This window comes from Schistocerca serialis, chromosome 3 (genome assembly GCF_023864345.2).
Source record: "Schistocerca serialis cubense isolate TAMUIC-IGC-003099 chromosome 3, iqSchSeri2.2, whole genome shotgun sequence".
NCBI classification, from domain to species: Eukaryota; Metazoa; Arthropoda; class Insecta; order Orthoptera; family Acrididae; genus Schistocerca; species Schistocerca serialis.
Genome location: NC_064640.1, coordinates 363043256 through 363063052, shown reverse-complemented (window position 1 = coordinate 363063052; position 19797 = coordinate 363043256). Strand labels below are relative to the sequence as shown.

At 42.8% G+C, this 19797-nt stretch overlaps 1 protein-coding gene across 1 annotated transcript in view; it reads right to left on the bottom strand.

Annotated features, from left to right (window-relative positions):
* Nucleotides 1-19797, bottom strand: part of LOC126470174 (egalitarian protein homolog) — an 83636-nt gene that overhangs the window by 37123 nt on the left and 26716 nt on the right. The window lies entirely within an intron of this gene.

Below are 19797 nucleotides of genomic sequence, written 5' to 3'. Positions count from 1 at the left end.
CAAACAAATGTACGATTTGATAATGAACTCATTGGGAGAAGATTGATTCCACGCAAAATCAGCTGGCGGAGATAAAATAAAACTTACAGTGCGAACAATGGATCACTAAAACTCCATTAAGGCCGTGCTTAAGTAGAACAAGATACCACACTACACCTTTGCCATAGGAGCACAAAGGTCATTGAAAGTAGTATTCAGAGGCTTCCCCACACGAACAGACCCTGCAGTCATCAAGGCGGCAATCACAGCTAATGAATACAACATACAATCAGTACATCACCATGGATCTAGTGAGAAAAACCCCCTATATTTAGCTACACTGAGAACACAACTCAACTCAAAGCATTCTGACTGGAATTCCAGAACGTCCGATCACAACCCCGTGATCTCTAAAATAGACGTGGGTGACTGGCGACCACCCACCCAGCACTCAATAGCACACAAACACACCAACTGAGAACAGTTCAAGAAAACGTAACAGCAGAAATCACAAACACCCTGCTCCCGACGGAAGACACATAACACACCCTGAGAAGTTTCACCGACACGATCCAGCAAGCAGCAAAGGATGCTACACCTGACCTTCCCCCACCGCCCTCCCCCACCCTCCTTCTACATACAGCAATTGCCATCCTAGCTGCTTGCCCAGATTAGGCACAAATAAAGGATTGCGAAGAAATGGAAACTGATGCGAAATCTGAACACCAGGAGGTTGCACAACAGGCTACAAAGAGAGCTAAAGGTGTCGCTCACTGAGCCCAAACCAGCAATGGTCAAACCTCCTCACAGCTCTCAAAGTGCAGGATAACAGCCTGTGACAAGCCACCAAGCAGATAATTAAAATACACGCTAGGATGCCACCTCTGCACGGCGAGAGAGGACTAGTGTTCAGAGCCCAAGATAAAGCCAACACACTCACTAATGTATTCAAGAAGAAATTCACCTTAGCAGAGGCACAGGACCAAGAACACGAAAGAATGGTCAGGCAGCAGCTAGCTGCATTTCTCGCAGTGGAAGATGACGTCGCTGATGACATACCTGCCTTCTCAGCAGAGGAGGTAGCCAAGGTCATCAAGTCACTGCCCACAAAGAAAGCCCAAGGCCACAACCTCCTCACCAATGAACTGCTTAAAGACCTGCCCCAGCTAGAGATAGAAAACCTCACCGAAACGTTAAATGAATCACGTTAACACAAAAATTCCCAAAGGAGTGGAAACATGCAAAAGTGGTAGCAATCGCTAACCCTGGAAAAGACCCAATCTTCGCCCAGAACCACCGATATGAGCGCCTCCTACTGGCCCACATAGAACTGTACATACACAGAGAAGATATCCTTCCCAAATTCCAGTTTGGATTTTGCAACAGACACTCGGCCCTATAACAGCTTGAGAGTGGTCAAAGCCAGCACCAAAGCCTTTAACTGGAAAGACTATTGTGACCTATTGCTGCTACACGTAGCCAAGGCTTTCGATAGTGTGTGGCACACCTGTTTAATGTACAAATTATACACACTAGGGTTCCCTGGCCAGGTTGTTAAACTGCTGAAGAGCTAGCTAGCAAATCACACTTTCTGCGTTAAAATGAACACTGCAAAGTCATCAAAGTGCAACAAACAGGGAGGAGTACCACAGGGGTCAGTACTTGGCCCAGTATGTACAACCTGACACTGCCGACACAACTGCCCCACAGACTCGAATAGCCCAGTATGCTGGTGATACAGCATTTTTTGCCACCAGTAGCAACAGGACAATCTTCACCAACAGGCTTCAAAACCTGTTAAACAAAACCGAAACTTGGGCCAAGAAATGGTGCAATCAATATTGGAAACCCCCTGGCACTGATGCTCACACAAAGAAAAGGCAAACACTCCCCTGTTCACAGGAGATGAGAGAATATCCAACTCAGACTCTACAGACGTGATATACCATGGAGAGGGACAGCAAAGTACTTAGGAGTTACATTAGATCAACGCCTAATCTGGAGGGCCCACATCAATGACCTCAAAAGAAAAGCTACTGCCAGACTAAATGAGCTATATTCCCTCCTCAATGTAAACACCATTTTAGCGGCAACAACGGGCATGCCTGTCCTGTCTGGAGCTATGCAACCAAAACCTATATGGGGAGGCTGCAAAAGAATCCAAAATAGGTCACTAACACGGGCATTACACATTCCTATGTGCTTTCCCATGACCGACACGCATGAGGCCGTGGATATGAAGATGAAGATGCTGAAAGTGAATTTGCGGTCACATTCTATGACACCGCAAGTAAACCCGAAAACAAATTGATAAAAGGTCTAAGGAAGTACCCAAACTCCAACAAACATACAAGAGACCAAAAGCAATCCCCTTATAAACAGAAAGTAGCAAGAAAAACAAAAGGCAATACCATTTGCCACAGACAATCTCAGGGCATGAGATGGTTATAATACACGATCAGCAGCTCCATAGCTGAAGACCAGTCTTAATGACACAGACTAGAACTCTTAATTAAAAGTCAAGTGGGATAAGAAGTTAACGCCAATTTATTAAAGAGTTACATTTATGTAAAAGCGGACAATTAAAATTAAGACCTGTCATAGTGAGCAATGCTGTTAGTGTCTTCTGGCACATTTACTTCCTATTTGTTCAGAAGAAGGGAATACTCTGATTCTTGTACTTCTCAATAACGTGACCCCTGATGCAAACATCCAGGCAGCCCCAATGCAAATCACATGTATAAAAAGATCCAGGGAAAAAAATCCAGCAATTTTTGCTCAGACCTAAAAGGGTCTTGCTTTTGATGTCTTGTGGTTGGCTATACAAGTATAACGTAATATTAAATAGTATACGCATTACTACATCAAACAACACAGTTTTATCAAATAATTTAAGGTAGATACTATCACAGTTCTTAATGATAACCCATGGCTGGCATCTTCCCCACATATTATATCACTTACCAAATCTCAGATATGAGAACCATAAAAAATATTAAATACTGTATTATCATAGAATGATATGAATACATATGACACTAAACCATTCATGAATGAAATTTCTTATTCACAATCAGTGTTTCTATCATATTTCAAGACACCACAAGCATAATCACCACATTCAATGAATGGCTCATTTGGCCTATACTTTCACCATCATTAATGCATTACCTTAAGTTACAACACTACCATTTTCTAACAGGCTATGTACACAAATGAAGATGTAAGAAAAGAAAGTGAAGAATTCTTCCTAATCAATAACTTGTTCTCAACACATCTTACTTCATCCTTTCAGCTTGCTGCCTGATGTTATATCATTATTTTCTACACAGGCAAACAAGGCATGCAACGGAAGCATTTGCAAAACCCCCACTTCACAGTAGACAATAATTGCATGTTATTCAGTGAGCAGCTGCATAAATTCATGCAAGAACCACTATTTCCACAAGAGAATAAATAAAATCTAATAATTCATTACAGTACTTTTCAAATCAGAACTTTTGCTCTTGTTAGCAATCTCTCTGGCCTCATCTGTAATACGCACTGGGTGTTACAAAGTCAGCTCCACTGAAGGAATGATTAAGAGTGTTTGAGGTCAGCCCATAGCAGCCAGCCACCACAGGTCCTGGAGCTAACACCTCCAGGAAGCTTCGCAGTGCCACCACCAACACCCGCTATTTGTATATACAGGGCAGTTACTGTGTGTGTTGTGGCTGTTGCTGTTCAACTGTGTTAGGTGTGATCTGCAGAGCTTACTACAGAGGGGGTGTGCAACAACGTGTTACCAGAAAAAGACTAATGTGACCTCCCATCTACACTGCTAAGCCACTGCCGAAGGTCCCAGACCCTACATTGGAAGCCAGGAAACTGGACCACATAAGAGGAAAACAAACTCAATGTGTGGGTCAATTTACAGGTGATAAGTGTGGCTGACACAACATAGACAGGCACGGAGAAGAGCGTATAATTTGACAAGTGTGAATGATTGAACAACAAGCATGTGAACCAGGAGCATAGCATGATGTGGAGGCCAGGTCTGAGTCAATTTATGTCAGCATAAGAACTGACAGGCCTGGTCTATTGCCACCAGCAACTAAACATCTAGGTCAATGATTCTGTGCATACAATGCTCCGCACATGCTATCTGTGACAGCTTGTTGTGCTACATAGCCAGGTGACCCACACTAGTTCATCTGCACCCATACCAGTGTCCACTGGAAGGGATTCTAAATCCCTCCCCATGAAAAGGCACGGTAGGGCCAAAAATGGCCAGGCTTCTGTTGCTACCTCCATCACAAGACTGGACTGGAGAGAGCACGTGATTTGCTGGCAGTAGGCCCAAGGGTGCTCTGCGACTGGACAGGGGAAATAACTCTGTAGTGGCACAGCCTGATCCTGTGCACAGGTCGCACAAGATCTTCAATATTGCAACCGATCGCTGGGCAGTAGAAATTATGCTGTGCCAGAGCCTTCATCTAAGACATATTCCAGTGCAATGCATGCAGCATCTAGAGTATGTGAGGACTCAGGTCTATGGGACAACCACTGGACATCTCTGAGTCTCTGTCACAAGCATGATAACCCCTGGACGATGAGTCCGGCACACTGTATGAGAAACGTGGGCCACACTGAATCTGCTCCCAATGGAGAGTGCTTGGGCCATCCCGTCTGCACTGACTTGCTTTTCTGGAAATGCAGGTTGTTGTCATCAATGCCTGCTGCAAGATATCATCCAATATGACAGAGATCCTGTCGATCAATCAGCTGCATCGACAGTATCCTTTACCTGGCAGCGCAGCAGACGCCATTGTAGCCAATTATCCCACTTTTCTGCAGTCTTGTCGAAACAGGCAAACGGCAGTGGGGGAGAAGGCTTCACTGCAGGTCCATAGCTCACCTTCCGTGCAGCTTGAAAGTGCATCAGTTTCACATTCTGTTTCAGCAGCAGTAGGATTATGTAGGATTCCAGCTACAAAAATGCTTTCTTCTTGCCACTACTGTAGTGAGAACCTTGCAACGTCGTTGGCTTTGTTTGGCAACTCTGTTGTCATAACAGTTATTTGCGGGTGTGGGACTGATTTACCATGCTAAAGTTGCTTGACTTTTTCTTGTCATCTAAATGAAATTTATTGAATAATACCGACTTATGAGTTATTTAGTAAAGTAAACTTCCTTGAGTCCAACAAGGTTGTTTCATGCATAAATTACCCCTGTTCCCACCCCTCACGTTTCAAGCTATCTACCTGAGCTAAAATTAGGGCAATGAGAGTATTAACTGCAGCAATGCCTTGCCCACATATTTGTGAAGTGCTCACTTCATAAAATGGTTGATGCTTTCAAACTTTCAAAATCTGTTCCAGTTTGCTGGAAAAGCTGTATCTTACCACTTCCATTAGCTACTAATTTAATTCAGCTGCTAACTGTCACAAATAAGTGACAAATTTTGTCCCTCCGTGTCATATGTCTCCTACCAACCTTGCAGCAATAGCCATAGTTTTCTGCTTAGCAAATATCAAGTTAAACCACAAAAAGAGAGAGAGAGAGAGAGAGAGAGAGAGAGAGAGAGAGAGAGAGAGAGAGAGACTCTGAAGAGATTCGAAGCAAGTGTCAACAACACAAATCTGTATTTTGTTCACATCTTGGTATCAAACAAGACGGGAAAAATTACGGAAGTAATGAGAAAGCTTGCTAGCATGCATTACGTATGGTAGATCTCGAGGAGAAAAATAGATGAAAGTGCACAACTACACATTTCCCTAGTTCTTCTGTTCTGTTTCAATAGTAATACTTTTTTTTAAATTTGATTTCTTACTCCATGGTATCCATCTATTATTCTTGTTATGTATGACACAAGACTGTACATAAATACAGTCCGTTTGAGGTCAACAGTGCATAATATTTTGACATCTCGGACAAAGTCACTTTGCACACATTTTTAGTTTTGTCAAAATAAGCTTTTACCACAAGCCAAACGGGATAAGTGTGTAACTCATTTGTATTTTTCAATGGTGTAATCTAATGTTGATTTGAATCTGTGCCTTGGATAGGTGTCTAGTAGTGCAAGTCCACTGAGAGCTGTCTGGAGTAGGCTGTGGATAGCAGTCAGGACATTGCGAGTTGTCCATGAAGTTCTTCACATTGATAGTGCAGTTGAGACTTGGCAATACCACTGACAATGAGTGGCACCGCATGATCATTCACTCACTTTCAGGATTGGTGCCGAATGATCCTGTTAAATTCTCCAAATATACTCTTTTCACACTGATGAAGTAATATGAATAGTAATCGCATTTATATGAGATCGAGGTTGCAAATTTACTGTTCTGACCCTACGAAGGTAATTCCACGCTTATTTCAACTCATTTTGTATTTCACATTGTGAACTGTCTGCCTGAACTGCCATCAGAGCAATGGCAAAGAACTACATGAAGCAGTGTCATGTTTGCTCCATGGCTCCATGCTCATCTCATGATGGGTAGTTGCTTCAATTTTCTTTCTTTTTTTCCCCACAAATAGCCAAAATGTATTTCAGTAACAAGCTGCTAAGAAAAACCTTTGCATTGTGCCAACTTATCAATCTACTTTTGTTTCTTTTTATTTTTAATTGTCGACCTCCCCATGTAATGCAGTATACTCCATTCCTCATTTGGCTGTTGTTGTTGTTGTTGTTGTTGTTGTTCATTCACTCGCAAGAGTTTTCTATCCCTATTTGGTGACAACGCACGTGACCAGTGAATCTGGAGGAATGGGATGTTGGATGTTTTGTCACACACAATATGCACATTTAGCTCGGCATCTCATTTCCAGGGCAATAGGAAAAGCCCAATAGGAAAAGACAATGGGAACTCAGTAATGCAAGCACAACTCTGGAACAATTTCTGTTGATTTAACACTGTGATGTTAGACAAATTTGTGTTGCAGTATATTACTCAACAATCGAATATGTAGTGTAGACGCCGTCTCTGCAACAGATAGCTACAAATTTGTGACCATGACTATGGTTTACCATTGGTTCGGCTGCTGGCTATAGTGTTACAACTGAGAATGGTAGATTGTTTGATAATTTTGACAAATTTCCTGTTGGTTTCTGTCTCAGGTTCTTCGGTTGATGATTGTTCAATAATTTTTCTGATGTTTCGCAGGCATGACTGGTTATCTTTGTCAAAACTTCAGCCACCACTGCTGTGGTGGACTGGAACTGAGCTCACAGCCACAGATTATATGAACATGGCATACCAACATAAAAGGGCTTTTACACGGTCATTACTGTTGCAGTTTTCCCCTTGCTACAAGACTCCAGGAGCCATTCACCTTGAGGCTTTCCTCTCTCTCACTGAAGCTATTGTCTTGTTTGTGTGTTTCTATAGCTTCCCTGAACAAGCAAGTGTGATAGCTCTTCTCTACAGGAAAAACTTCAGTGATGGTGAATTTTACTCTGTGGTCTGTCTCAAATTGCTCATGCTCTGCTACAGCTGATTTCTCTGCCTGCCCCAACCTGCAATGCCGCTTATGTTCAGTGATCCTGGTGTCAGTTGATTGTCCAGTCATTCCAACATAGCCTTTTCCACATGTATATGGTATGCGGTATATTTCTGACACTGCAAGTAGGTCCCATTTTTCCCTTCGCCAATATGAGGTTTGTGGGTTTTGTAAATTGTCTTTATGCCATGTTTGCACAATACACGGCCGATTCTGTCCATCACTCTGGGAATATATGGCAATAATGCTGTACTCAACATTTCTTTTTCTGATGTGTCACTTCACCTAGTGTTCAATTCTGTGACCCTTTGATGTAACTGGTGAAGTACATATTGCTCCTCAGAATACTTTCTAAGTGTTTCACCTTGCGTCTGAGGTGCTGCGGCTTGCATATTCACCTGGTTCATGTTACGAACATGTTAATCATGCCTATTTTCTGGCTTAGTGAGTCATCAGTATGATGGACCACTTTCCCTCCATTCCAGCATTGTAATTTATACAACATATTCAGGTATGATTAGTCTATAAAAATTAAGTAGTCAATAGTCAGTGCAAAGTAAATAGTGTATATAAAAAATTTGGTTAATGCTTGTACTGTCTGAAGAAAAAAAGATTGCGGCAGCAAATTTCATAGAACATTATAGAGTATCACAAATAATTTGAAAAACAAAACTTGGAATAATGTAGTAAAGAATAACTGGTTTCCAAGAAAAGTTTATGAAATCAGACCATAATGAATAGTTCCAGATACAAGTTGGCTGCCAACACACACATCCAATAAGTCACAGACCAATGTACACGCACATCACCATTCACTTTATAGCTACAACTTGCTCAATTCTATCTGCATCTGCTGTTTCACCATCTCACAATTCTACATAAGTGATAAATAAACCATCAGGATTGCAACGAAATTGAGTATTTTAAGCTGAAAAGTAAATATTTGTTTCTTTCCCCCACATGGTTATTGCTACCAGGTTTCCAGTTTAGTGGATAACCATTTGGTTACATGACAATGGCCAAATAAGCTGAAAACTGGATAAAAATTAACTGATATTCCTTCCTTCCTTCCTGTACAGTGCCCTTCATCCAGCCAATGTTGGGACTGTGTACCCCCTCCCACCCTCTGCCTATGTCTAGTGTAATCACATGATCGAATGTGACATCATTTTTCAGTGTCTGTGCATCAAGTAACTGAGGCAGAACATGAGAACCAGCTATTTGCACACTTATTTTCTAAGTTACACTTGAATATCTGTTTTGTCAAGCTATTATCATTTATCCTGTATGAAGGTCCAAAAAAATTGGTTCTCCTTTTCTCATTGTTACTGTTGTTTTTTCTATAGTTTGACACTGTTTATCATTGCTTCTTAATTTCCAGGCTTCTTTGCTTCTCAGTGAATTTAAAATTTTCCTCATGACTCTTCTAATATTTATAGTTTGCCTAGCACTGAATTATAAATTAAACATTTGTTTATGTAGAATTATCATCATCACTACTACTACTACTACTACTACTACTAATAATAATAATAATAATAATAATAATAATACTTACGTTCACACACAATGAAAACTCTTGACTCCCGGATTTCACAGTGCTTTACCCAGTAGTTTTGTCATGGCATTTAATTTCGTAGTCCTCACACATTGGATTTTCTTATCTTCTTTGATGTTGTCAAAGAAACAGTCTTAGTGTTTGTCCTAGAAGATATCTTGTACACACCTAATGGATATTTCCTTTCTTGCAGATTTCTGTGTGTTTCCAATTGAACTGCATCTACTAGCTTTAATTTAGGATATGAGATCCATTTAAAGAATAGATTTGTGTGTTTGTTAGTCTGCTACAGTCTACTGTGGCTCTATCTTGGATTTCTCCAAACATCATCTCTCTTGATTTTAAGTTCATGCCTTACAAACACTTGCTTGAATGAGTATGATGACAGTTTTATACGTATATGTGTAACTTTAAATTTCTTGAGATAACACCAGTTTACCTTTTGTATTCTACTGTTTACTATTTCAACATTTTCCTCTGCAGTTAACATGCATCTGAGGTAAGTGAACTAAGTTTTGCAATTTTTTGGGTGCACACGGCATTAGTTCGCCATGAGATAAAAATTTTTTTTCAGTGTTAATTTCAAATTTTGTTCCATGTTACTTAATAATATTGTAGTGATTAAATTACTTTCTTACATATTTCCACCTAAGATTACCACATCAGCTCCATATGCCAATATGATAAACTTCTGTTCTGCTTTACTTGCAAGTGCTGATGAATTTATTTTCCTGTGTCCCACCTCATAACAAGGTTGAAAAGTGAAAGTGACATAGCATCCACTAGTTTGACTCCAAAAACAACAAAGACCATTAATGAAAGACTGTTTTGGACATTAATTGTAAAACTGCAGTTTCGAGAGCATATTTTTACAAGATAGGTAAATTTTCCTGGAAAGCAAAGAACTTTCATTGACATCAAAAGGTAGTTTCTGTTAATACTATAAAGTGCTATATTGAAGTCTATGAAGAGTGAATGCACGCCGTGACCATATTAATTTTTTTTTTTTAAACAAGGAGCAGTAAAGCGACAATGTTATTTACCATTCATCTATTTCTTCCAAAGCCAACTTTTGCATGAAGACTTTCTTCCAAATATGGTTTACGTCTTGACAAAACTATATTTGTAAATATTCTGTATGCAAAACTGAGTAATGATACAACCTTAAAAACATTAAAATTGTTCCTTATGGGAACATCTCAGCATTCCTGTAACATATTGAAATCCTCTTACCACAGCCCTCCTGTGGGTCCGGGGATTAGAATAGGCCCAAGGTATACCTGCCTGTCGTAAGATACGACTAAAAGGAGTCTCTCACATTTCGGCCTTTATGTGATGGTCTCCTGTAGGGTTTGACCTCCATTTTTTTAAATTTTTCCCAAAGAGCGAGCCAATTGGGGAAGGACGCCTTACATGGTGCATTGTGTCCATTGTGCATTGAGATCTTTGGCCCACTTTCTCGTCGTCACACTGCAGTGCAGCTCATTCTCCATCTCTTGGGCGAGGACGCCTTCCTGGGTGCGTTTTCCACCAAGCACTATGCAGTGTCGCTTCTTGCGCCAACGATGACCATGAATTTCTTTGAACCTCATATCCAGCACGGTAGCCAGTCCATTGTGGTGGGGTCGCCATGTACCCTGTTGATTGTAGCCCCCCCTGACAAAACTGGGATCACTCTGCTGATGCCTGCGCCGTTAACTCCCCATGTATGCCAAGGAGTGGATGCCTGTCATCCTGGGGCATTGAGACTCCCAGCAATGGCCATCCTGCCAGATGGCCTTTGCTGTGGCTGTGTGGTGTCCATGGGGAGGGCCCCTGGTCGGAGTGGGTGGCATCAGGGCGGATGACGTGCGATGAAGTGTACCACGTCGTCACTTGCTTGTGATCAAACAACTAGTCTCTAAGCATTCCAAGTCTCAGTACAATGCAAGAAAGTATGACACTAAATCATTCCCCTCCCTGGACACACCATGGGAGGAACATCAGGCTACGGGTGGTTGTGAACCTTATTCACCATGGTACTTCGTATGTACGAGAACTGATGGGGACTCCTTTGTTTCGATGAAGCCAAAGGTTTTTGTAGAGCATTTAGGGGACAAGTTTGAGGAGGTGGAGGGCTTGTCCAAAATGCGATCTGGGTCAGTCTTGATAAAACCAGCATCCTCTGCCCAGTCACAGCCTTTACTCGCTTGTAAGAAGTTGGGGGATGTTTCTGTGACCATCACGCCACATATGAGCTTAAATATGGTCCAGGGTATTATCATCCACAGGGACCTTTTTTGCAGTCTCATGAGGAGCTGCGCGCCAATTTAGAGCAGCCAGGTGTTCATTTCGTGCAGCGCGTCCATCGGGGTCCGAGGGATAATCAGATTGCTACCAGTACCTTCATCTTTGCCTTCGAGAGTGACACCTTACTTGAGAAGGTCAAGGTGATGGCCTACCGCTGTGATATCAAACCATATATCCCTACCCTGATGCGGTGTTTTAAGTGCTGGACGTTCGGCCATACGTCTTCCCGCTGTACTTCCAGCATCACATGTCAAGATTCTGGATGTCCATCACATACCAATAATCCATGTGCCCCGTCTCCCATCTGTATCAACTGCGGAGGGCATCATGCACCTTGCTGGCCAGACTGCAGGATTTTACAGAAAGGGGGGAAAGTCATGGAATACAAGATTCTGGACCGACTGACCCACACTGAGGCTAAGAGAAAATTTGAGCGCCTACACCCTGTGGCTATGACCACCTCTTACGCCGCCGCTACTTCCCCCTCTGTTGCTCCTGCACCATCTACCTCAGGAGCACTGCCCCCCCCCCCCCCCCCACCGTCATGGACACCAGTCCCCACTTCTCAGCTGGAGAAGTGGAAGCCTTCTTCAGCTCCTCTCACCAGGAAGGGGTCCCTCGGGCCACTCCCTTCCCAGGTTTCTCCTAATGGGATAGATGACGCCCGCTACTGGCTGAAGTGCCCAAAAACAGCTGGTCGTAGGGCTTCATGATCATCCTCAGTCCCGGAGACTGAACCAGTGAAGCCCTCCCAACCACAGAAACCCAAGGAACAGCGAGAAAAGTCCAAAAAGAAGACCCCTAAGACCAAGGAAATTGCAGTGGCACTCACACCACCGCTACCTACAAGCTCTGCATCTGAGGATGGGGTGGAGATTCCGGCATCTGCTGAGGACCTGGATCTCACTGGACCCTCAGACACAATGGATATAGACTGCTCACGCAAAAAGTCAGTGGCTGCAGATGACCCTGCCTGCTTGAATGTTCCATGCCTTCCCAGTCTCACGATGACGTCATCCTCCAGTGGAAGGCGATGGTTTTTTCCACCGCCTGGCTGAGCTACAACAACTGTTAAGCTTTACACCTGCTTTCTGCATTGCCATCCAGGAAACTTGGTTCCCAGCAAAGCGGGCCCCTGCCCTCCGCGGCTATAAGGGATATTACAGGAACCATAGCGACTATAAACAAGTGTCAGGTGGAGTTTGCGTTTATGTTTTAAACTCAGTCTGTATTGAAACTGTGCCCCTTCAAACCCCTCTTGAGAATCTGTGGCTGTCAGAATAAGGGCGACACAGGAAATAGCTTTCTGCAATGTATATCTTCCTCCAGATGGTGCAGTACCCCTGAATGTATTAGCTGCACTGATTGATCAACTCCCTAAACCTTTCCTACTTTTGGGAGATTTTAATGCCCATAACCCCTTGTGGGGTGGTACCATGCTTACTGGCCGAGGCAGAGACGTGAAACTTTATTATCTCAGTTCGACCTGTGTCTCTTAAATACTGGGGCCACCATACATTTCAGTGTGGCTCGTGGTAGTTACTTGGCCATTGATTTATCCATCTGCAGCCCAGAACTTCTCCCATTTATCCACTGGAGAGTGGAGAGCACATGAAGACCTGTTTGGTAGTGACCACTTCCCCATCTTCCTGTCACTGCCCCGGTGTCAGGCCCATGGACGCCTGTCCAGATGGGCTTTAAACAAGGCAGACTGGAAAACTTTCACCTCTTTGGTCACAGTTGACTCTTCCCCACATGGTAACATCGATGTGATGGTTGAGCAGGTGACTACAACAATCATTACTGTGGCAGAAAACACGATCCCTTGCTCTTTAGGGTGCCCCCGGCGAAAGGCGGTCCCTTGGTGGTCACTGGAAGTCGCTGAGACAATTAAGTAGCGTTGGCGAGCTCTACAGCGGCATAAACGGCACCCTTCCCTGGAGCACCTCATAGCCTTTAAGCGGCTTCATGCCCGCTTTCACCAGCTTATCAAAAGATGGAAGCTGGAGTGTTGGGAGAGATACGTCTCGACCATTCGGTGCCATACGTCACCTTCCCAAGTATGGACAAGGATCAGACGTCTTTTTGGGTACCAGGCCCCAACAGGTGTCCCTGGCATTAACATAAATGGTGTGTTATCTACCGATGCAAACACAATTGCTGAGCATTATGCTCAAGCCTCTGTGTCAGACTACTACACCCCAGCCTTTCACACCCTCAAACAGCAGATGGAAAGGAAAGTCCTCTCATTCAGTATACGCCACAGTGAACCCTATAACACCCCATTTCCAGAAAGGGAGCTCCTCAGTGCCCTTGCACATTGACCTGACACAGCTCCTGGGCCAGATTGGATCCACAGTCAGATGATTAAACATCTCTCATTTGACTACAAGTGACATCTCATCATCTTCAACCGGATCTGGTGCAATGGCATCTTTCCATCACAATGGCGGGAGAGCACCACCATTCCTGTGCTTAAAACCGGTAAAAACCGGCTTGATGTGGATAGCTATTGGCCCATCAGCCTCACCAACGTTGTTTGTCAGCTGCTGGAATGTATGGTGTGACGGCAGTTGGATTGGGTCCTGGAGTCATGTGGCCTACTGGCTCCATGTCAGGGCAGCTTCCACCAGGGTCACTCTACCACTGATAATTTTGTGTCTGCCATCTGAACAGCCTTTCCCAGATGCCAACACCTGGTTGCCGTCTTTTTTGATTTACGAAAAGCGTATGACATGACCTGGCGACATATCCTTGCCACATTATACTAGTGGAGTCTCCGAGGCCTGCTCCTGATTTTTATCCACAATTTGCTGTCGCTTTGTACTTTCTGTGTCCAAGTTGGTGCCTCCCATAGTTCCACCCATATTCAGAAGAATGGGGTCCCGCACAGCTCCGTATTGAGTGTATCTCTATTTGCAGTGGCCGTTAATGGTCTAGCAGCAGCTGTATGGCTGTATGTTTCACCTTCCATGCGGATGACTTCTGCATTTAGTACTGCTCCACCAATACTGGTGTTGCGAGCGGCACCTACAGGGAGCCATCCACAAGGCGCAGTCATGGGCTCTAGCCCATGGTTTCCAGTTTTTGGCCGCTAAGTTGTGTGTTATGCTCTTCTGTCGGCGTCATACCGTCTATCCAGACCCAGAACTTTACCTCAATGACGATCCACTCACCGTAGTGGAGACATATCGAGTCTTAGGACTGGTTTTCCATGCCTGATTGACTTGGCTTCCTCACCTCCGTCAGCTTAAGCAGAAGTGCTGGCAGCACCTCAATGCCCTCTGCTGCCTGAGCAACACCAACTGGGGTGCAGATCGCTCTACGCTGCTGCAGCTCTACAGAGCCTTTGTTGAATCCCGCCTTGATTACGGGAGTGTGGTTTATGGTTTGTCGGCACCCTCAGCATTGTGTTTACTCAACCCAGTGCACCACTGTGGCGCTCTCCTAGCGACAGGAGCTTTTAGGATGAGTCCAGTGACCAACGCCCTGGTGGAGGCCGGAGTCCTTCCACTGCAGGTTAGGCGTGCACATTTGCTCTCCAGTTACGTTGCACACATTTGTAGTTCTCCTGCGCATCTGAATTACCATCTCCTTTTCTCGTCCACGGCGGTTCATCTCCCTCATCGGTGACCCAGGTCAGGACTTACAATTGCAGTTCGTGTGTGATCACCTCTCTGAACTGGAGTCCTTGCCTCTACCACCTATACTTGAGGTTCATTCACGAACACGTCCATGGTGTACACCTAGGCCTTGGACCTTTCACATTTCCCTATGGACTCAGTTAACCCTGCGCCTCTCTGCTGTCACTTCCTCTCAGCTCTCGACATGTACCGGGGCCATGAAGTGGTTTACACTGATGGCTCGATGACTGGTGGTCACATAGGCAAAGTCAATGTTCATGGAGGGCATATAGAACAGCACTCCTTACCAGACGGCTGCAGTGTTTTCACTGCATCGCTGGCGGCCATATCTTGTGTTCTTGAGCACATCCGATCATGCCCAGGCGAGTCATTTATCTTGTGTACTGACTCCTTGAGCAGCCTACAAGCTATCGATCAGTGGTACCCTCGTCATCCTTTGGTAGCGACCATCTAGGAGTCCATCTGTGCCTTGGAACGGTCCAATCATTAAGTAGTATTTGTCTGGACCCCAGGTCAAGTCGGAGTCCCAGACAATGAACTTGCCGACAGGCTGGCCAAACAGGCTACGTGGGAACCGCTTATGGAGATCGGCTTCTCTGAAACTGAAACTGACCTGCATTCAGTATTACGCCGTAAGGTTTTGCGGCTTTGGGAGACGGAATGGCATAACTTCAGTATGCACAACAAGCTGCGTGCTATTAAGGAAACTATGAATGTGTGGAAGACCTCTGTGCACACCTCTCGCAGGGACTTTGTGGTTCTCTGTCGGCTCCGCATTGGCCATACATTGTTCATGCATGGTTACATCCTATGTTGCGAGGACCCACCTCGGTGTCGCTGTGGCTCACAAATGACAGTCGTTCATCTCGTGCTGGACTGCCCACTTTTAGCCACTCTGCGGCGGACTTTTAACTTTCCCAGCACCCTACCTTTGGTGCTGGGCGACGCCTCAACAGCAGCTTTAGTTTTACGTTTTATTTGTGAGAGTGAGTTTTATCATTTGCACTAAGTTTTAGCACATGTCCTTTGTCCCTGTGTGTCCTCCACCCTAGTGTTTATAGGGTGGAAGTTTTAATGTGTTGCAGAGTGGCTGGCTTTTCCCTTTTTATCCTCGTGGTCAGCCAGCCATGGTAACCTGCTTTCTTGCTGTAATCTCTTCTACCTGTTTCTTGTGTCTTTGTGGTTTTTTTGTCCCCTTTTGTCCATTTAAGTGTTTATTGCGCTTCAGTCATTGTTGTAGTTATTCGTTTCATTCTGTTTTGTGTTGTAAGTCTCATTGTCTTATTCTCACCCTTGTGGCATTGTTTCCTTCAGAACAAGGGACCGATGACCTCGTAGTTTGGTTCCTTCCCCCCTCTTTTAAACCAACCAACCAACCACTCTCTTACCACAGTACCATGTCATACCACTAGAGCAGCCCACACCTGTGCCATTTTGTTTGGCTAATCTGTTGGTGTCCAGTGTTACTGTGGTGTGGAGATTTAATGTGTGCTTTTGACTGCAGACACATACCTACAAATGGGACAGGGAGAATATCTTTATTTTATTAAGGTAATACTAAAATTTTGACTACCGGACCTGCAGTTGGCATGGATAAATGGATATCCTTTTTTTATATACCAGGATTAAGTTGCTGCCAGCTGCTTTATACCATTTTTCACTTCTTGCTTTATACCATTTTAGCTTCTGCATATTTTCTTTCACTTCTTCTAAGCCGGTTCCTCAACGGGCACATCACAAGTCTGGAACTCTAATGTGTCTCTCTGTTTCTTACTATAGTGCAACAACATTTTTGTTTTTTAGTTAAAAGTAATTTGCTTTCATTTGGGTTTGTGGGAATTTCATTCTTCTCGTCTTTCTACCTGCAACACTTTCAGCACATTCCTCATCAAAACCTATATTCTTCCTATGTTCCTAAAATTAAAATTTTGGTTCAGGTATCTTTTACTGTAACCCTTATGCATTTCCAACCATCTTAAATTGTAGTTTCTGGCAGGCTGTATGCAACTGAACCCATTTTATTTCCATTGACATGGGAATGGTCCAACCTGACATGTCAAAACCTGCCCTGGGATTATTTTATACATGAAGAACACACCGAAAGAAATGCATTTACAAAATTTTAGCTACTAAGACACACTACAGGTTTTTTTTATATAGGGGGCTTGAGAAATGGAAACCCCTGTCATAGCTGTAGCATGCAGCATATGCACAACACAGCAGGCACAGGCATGTATTCTTGATTGATGGTACATTGGTAAACAGATAAAATGGCATAATGTAATCGTAATATATGCATAAAACTTCAGTTTCCATTGATAGATTCACTGATGCAGTTGTTCATATATACTATTCACTTGAATTTGTGGTTCATTTAATATCCATGATAATTAGCTGTTGCCTTCACGGTATTACTAGGTATTAACAACGGAGATAAAGCTGTTTAATTTTCTTTGTAACAATATTATGAGAGGGAATGTTGCTACTCACGATATAGCGGAGATGCTGAGTTGCAGACAGGCACAACAACAAGATTCTCACAATTATAGCTATCGGTCATTAAGGCATTTGTCAACAAAACACACACACACACACACACACACACACACACACACACACACACACACACCTGCCGTCTCAGGCAACTGAAACCACATTGGCAGTGTGATTTCAGTTGCCTGAGGTTGAAGTTGTGTGTGTGTGTGTGTGTGTGTGTGTGTGTGTGTGTGTGTGTGTGTGTGTGTGTGTTGTTGACGAAGGCCCAATGGCTGAAAGCTTTAATTGTGAAAGTCTTTTTTGATGTGCCTATCTGTGACTCAGCATCTCCGCTATATGGTGAGTAGCAACTTTCCTTCTCATAATATTGTAATATTGTTACATTCCATCCTGGATTTTCCATTGTTTAATTTTCTTTGTATATGCTTTTGATAGCATCTCTCTTTGTGCACGTTCCAGAGTTTCACAATAATGTAGCAGCCACTTAAGGTTTTCCACCTAGCAAAGATAAAACAAGAACAATGTGGTATGCAATCAAAATCACTTTCTTTTCCTGAAAACTACATATGTGTTATTTGTTAGTTAATTTCTTGAGCATTCATTTGAATGATGCTGACATTTTGTCAGAAAGTGTGGTGACATTAGAACAGCGAGCAAGCAACTGTGACAATTTGGTGAACTGTGTTTGAAATGATGATTGTTGGATAATTAAAGTCCAGAGCAAACACATAGTCCCTTCCTAGCACAAAAAGAAAATGGAGATAATAGCTTTCATTGACAAAATGATGTAACTTTTTCGTTAAACGAAGGAGGGAGAAAACGCTTAAAGTTAAGCTGCCTGCAAAGCCGGTTCCATTTCATACGATCTGAACGTGACATGTGTAAATGGAAGAAAGATTGTCATGCAGTACAAATATCCACCAAAATGAAACTAGCAGAAGTGAGAAAGAAAAACTATCTGAAAGATTTGTAACTGCATGGACAGTTACTGAGGGGAAATCCACAAGACCAGGCCTCTGAACTGCAAGCAAGATGAACATTAGTGATTTCCAGGCTTCTTTGGCCTGGTTAAATGGACTCAGAAAATTATACAGGAAACAAAGTCACAAAATTATGTTTACTTCAACTAAACATGTAGAGATGTCATTAATAGTTAATACTATAGACAAATTCATCACTTCTTGTTATCCCTTGATATGCTGTTTCCAAAGCCAGTCAGGTTTCGTGCAAGAACTGTCGGCGAACTGCACTTCACCATTTTGAGTAAAAAGAAGGCAGTTGCTTATTCAGTCGATGAATGCTATGACACATTTGTATACAACATTGCCAGTGATAAGTATCAGTGGATTACTGTTTCTGCAGCTTTATACCTGTCTTCAGTAACGTCATGGCAAATTAGGACCAAAAATTATTTTTAAAAAATTGAACTGTTTACTGGCAAATATCCTGATTTGGAAATAGCAAAATTTGGTAAAATGGGCGAGAATGATTTTCAATACAACACCCGAAACATCACCTTAACAGTTTCAGAGAATAATCCATTGCTCTCGTTGGATTCTTGATATGGACATAGTGACACGTCTGTCTGTAGGAGAATGAAAAGACTATTTATATCATTAGGATTCCACCCACAACTAACAGTGATATTCAGCCCCTCAATAAGGGAATTTCTCAACGATGTAAACCATTTTGCAGAAAATGGATGAATAATATAATTTTTGATAGCTCTTTGTCATTTCAGGTTTATCAACAGTATTGTTAAACTTCAGTCATTTGTGTACTGTCAGTCTGCATCATCACGTGCTACGAATTTGATCAAGTATGCCTGGTACACAGCAAAATACACAGAACAACGACCTTGACCATTTCTTACTTCACGCCGATTCTGTCTAAATGAAACTAGTAATTGCATTGAAATGCCTGAACGCATTAATTTTCCTTTTAGAGGGCATGCCTTGTCTAGGAAAATATTTGTTTTTGTTACGCAATACACGCTTCGCATTTTTGTGACAACTACTCAGAATAAACAAAGAACTGTTTAATTCTTAGTAAAATATACAATATTCAAAAATTATCATATGAACTGTGCTACAGGAATTTCTATGTAAATATTTCATGTCAACAAATCAAAGTCCCGAAAGATGGACATCATCTGTAATTTAACAGAAGACACTGCCTTGATTTTGTTTCTTCTGCCAGTCACTTGCATAACAATTATATCTGCAACAGTTTAGCTGTAATATGAATTGGAATTTATTCAAAAATAATAATGATTTGACACAGACTTCTTCATGTGGCAAAACTAAGTACCTTTAAATTTTTTTCTAAGTACTAGCTGTACACCTTAGCAAT